We start from the raw sequence: 4,002 nt of genomic DNA, 5'->3' as shown, positions 1-4,002 counted from the left end.
TCAAGCTTCATATTGAACACAGATGGCGAAGCTGACCTTGTGGGTGGAGGAAACCCAAACCAAGAGGCACAAACTATTCATTTTCTTGTGCAGGGAAAAACTTGCATCAGTGAAAGGCTTTATGAAAAATGTAGCTTTCAAGAAAAAAAACAAAAAAAAAAACATCTGCTCGGAGTCTCTTCGCTGGGAGGGTTTGACTGACAGCCCACCGCCTCTATGTACCACTGACATTTGGCATTTGCAGCAAAGGGAAGGTCATAGAGGAGAGTTTGAAGTGGCAAAGTGCCACTGATCAGGAAACATGATCCAAGACGCCATGCTGCTGCACCAAACACCCGGCAGCCTGTCTATGGGAAACAAAATCAAATGAAGACCAAAACTGTAAATGGAACAAATACACTGACAAAATGTAGGTTTCAAATAAATCAAATAATAGTGTTAGTTCAATAACATGCACCAACGTATCTATTTCCATTGTAGAGTTTATATAGTATTGGTATAGTTGAGTAACATTGCATGTACTCTGTGGCTGCAACTAACAATTATTTTCGAATCAGCAAACTTTCAACTATTTTTCAGATTATTTTCTCAACTAGTTGATGAATAATTTTGTCCATAAAATGTAAGAAAATAGTGAAAGACTTTCCACATGACTAAACCCTGTTCGATTTACAACAATATCATGTGTGATGAAGAAAAGCATCAATTCTTCACCTTTGAGAACAGGACATAGTGTTTGTTCTGAAATGTCAAAACCAAAGTTTTTTAGTTTATTATTTCAAGATAGTGGGTCATTCATTTTATGTCGATTGACTACTTGATAATTCCACAGCTCCACACCACGATCACTCCTTTAGAATCTGGCTCCACATTACGGCCAAAAGCTCAAGATGGCGTCACCCATGTCAGGATACTTTAGCTTAATTTTTGTAGAATGAGAAGAAGTGGAGACGCTCTGTCCATCTTTATATACAAACTATGCTGTCAACTAATATTTGGCTGAAAAGAAGGATCTTTGTTGAGCCAGTCACGTAGTTTTCTTAATTGCTCCACTGATATTAAACAAACAAATACACAAAATGAAAACATGGCATAAGTTGAGGAAAACGGGAAATGTTGCATAAAGAAAATAGGAGCAAGATAATTGATTAAATGTGCCAAGAAAGAAAGGGAATGACTGAACTTTAAAAAATAAAAAACGAGTGACATATATAGGACATTATATAATTCCGGGCCTCACACACTCTTACCTATATACATTCTCCCTTCACATACATATAATGCAACTTTCTCATACAGTGCATTCAGAAAGTTTGCCTCATTTAGTTCACATTTTCTTATGTTGCAGCCTCTTTTATCAGTTTTCAGGCTCAGTCAACTGATCCCCACTCAGAGAATCATTGATACTTTGGGCGAGGAAATGCCTCGAGGAGAAGTCAAAGAGTCATTTCTAATGAATTCTTTCCATGCAGGGAATTTCCACACGCTGGGCGGTACTTTAAGACATGTCTAAATTGTATATCTTCGGTGTCAGTGGAATGTAGGCCCCCCCACTCCCCTTTCATTTACACAGCCCTGACTGTAGATTAATAAATCCCACCCACCCCCCATCTATGTGGCAACTTTAATTAAAAACCAGATTACTAAATGGAGTTTTGGTAAATGACTTTGCAACCATAGATTTGGCAGAGAATTTGTCTGTGGCTAAACTTCCAGTAAAGATACAGTCATTGCACTGTCTTTCCAATTTTTTTTTAATTTGCCCTACATCATCTTCTTGTCATGATTTATTAAAGTTATCTGTACTTGTTCATATATATGTTTTCATTTGAACTATCTGATGTAATTTTTACTTCTCTGTGAATTATCGAACTAACTTGACGTGACTATAGAGTGACTGCTTGTTTACATGAGGTCATGTGCAGGTTTATTTTTAGTCTTTATGAAGCAACGAGACCAGGTGCTGCTGTATAGACTTCAGAGAGAGGATGAGGTAAGTCTATCAGGATAATGAAAGGATGTCGTGTGTGTGTGTGTGTTTGTGTGTGTGTGTGTGTGTGTGTGTGTGTGTGTGTGTGGGTGTGTGTGGGTGGCAGGGGTTTCGTGCGCTCATTTCACTGTCTGTCTGAGTCTGACTACTTGTTTGGATGCGTGCATCGTGGGGTGAGTGTTTGTGTCTTGGAATGTGTGTGACTAAAGCTACATGTGCGCTGGCTGGATGTTACAGCAGCAGACAAACAGGAGAGTCTGACACACCTGTTCTCACCATGTCACCTCCTGCAGTGTCTGGTTTTGGTTCCACTCTTTTATGAGGGGATCCTACAGACAGATATACTGTACGTCTCAGAGAATCCACCTCACTATATGGTGACGAGTGTGACTCGACACCCCCTCTGGTTGCGTGCGTTGTGTATGTATAGATCATACATTTGACAGCAAGTGTGTGTGTGTGTGTGTGTGTGTGTGTGTGTGTGTGTGTGTGTGTGTGTGTGTGTGTGTGTGTGTGTGTGTGTGTGTGTGTGTGTGTGTGTGTGTGTGTGTGTGTGTGTGTGTGTGTGTGTGTTGTGTGTGTAGGCAGGAAACCCCAGAGTAATAACTCACACAGTGCAGTGACATAAGCTGCTGGTGATGCCCAGTGTAGATACACACAGAGAGACCGTTCAACTGCCACCTGCCAAGCCTTTATCATCACATACATGGTGTTGTGTGTGTGTGTGTGTGTGTGTGTGTGTGTGTGTGTGTGTGTGTGTGTGTGTGTGTGTACTGGTACTTATATCTTTGTAGATAACTTTTTGAGTTAAGACCTGACAAATTAGGACATTTTGGGAAAGTAAGGACATTTTAGCAGCTCCTTACTTTTTCAAAGCCTGTTTAAGGTTTAAGACCTTTAGTGTGTGTGTGTGTGTGTGTGTGTGTGTGTGTGTGTGTGTGTGTGTGTGTGTGCGTGTGTGTGTGTGTGTGTGTGTGTGTGTGTGTATGTGTGTGTGTGTGTGTGTGTGTGTTTTTGTTCCCCCTTGGGACATTTTCCGGTATAACCACTGACCTTGTCAGGACCACTAGATCTGTCCAAATGAGGCAAGATTTAATTTCTAAATCCTGGTTAAAGTTTGTGGTAAGATGTGAATTGTGCTTGTGGTTAGGCATGAATTGGTCTTGGTTAAAGTTGGGAATGATGTCTTGGCTTGGTTGTCCACAATAAGGACTAATGAGAACTGATATGGATAGCTGCCCAAACCTTTGTGTGTGTGTGTGTGTGTGTGTGTGTGTGTGTGTGTGTGTGTGTGAAGAAACCAGTGTAAAGTGTAAAAGGTTAAGATAAGAATTAGGACAAGGTTAAGGTGTAAATTGTGTAAATGAGTGTCCTCACAAGGATAGAAGTGCAAGTGTGTGTGTGCGTGCCTTTATTTCCATATTTCTAAAATCCAAAATCATACAGACCATCTGCACAATAAGCACATTCTTACTAATACGTTCTAAGTAACATCACTGGTCTGAAAAAACACATTGCGATGAGAGACAGGGGCCAGTTCGAAGTAAATTACTTTTCCTGAGTTTGGTTTGACCCAGTTGGGCCTTTTATATTCTTCTCTCACACGCGCCTCGATCCATCTCTCTATAAATCTGCCCTGTTATAATCCTCCGTTAGCCTGCTCCACAAACTCTGGAGATGTAGAAAGAATGAAGGCTTTGTTTAGGTTCTTAGTCGTCGCTTAAATCTTAAATCTTCACAGCTCTGGAGAGACTAATCTTCTCGAAAGTCTTCAACCACAGCGGAGCTTTAGTGCAAACACCAACATCAGAGAGAGACTGGGTTAAACCTGAGGAGAGTTGTTTATATAGAGATTTTCATGTGATTTCACACATGTTGGGGACCTCAAAACACTGGAGGGTCGTTTATTGTCTCATTTAAAATCACTTTTAGATAATCAAAATACAGAAAGAACAGGAACGGCACTGGAACTAAGAGTTCATACCTCTGCCAAAGTCCAACAGTCCCCTTAT

The 4,002-nt window shown here is 40.6% G+C and overlaps 1 pseudogene; it reads right to left on the bottom strand.

The window, feature by feature from the left end:
* The window catches only part of LOC117773736, a 1,478-nt pseudogene extending 1,247 nt beyond the window's left edge, over window positions 1-231 (bottom strand).
* Between the last annotated feature and the right edge of the window lie 3,771 nt (window positions 232-4,002).

This window comes from Hippoglossus hippoglossus, chromosome 1 (genome assembly GCF_009819705.1).
Source record: "Hippoglossus hippoglossus isolate fHipHip1 chromosome 1, fHipHip1.pri, whole genome shotgun sequence".
Lineage (NCBI taxonomy): Eukaryota > Metazoa > Chordata > Actinopteri > Pleuronectiformes > Pleuronectidae > Hippoglossus > Hippoglossus hippoglossus.
This window is presented reverse-complemented; position numbering and strand designations above follow the sequence as displayed.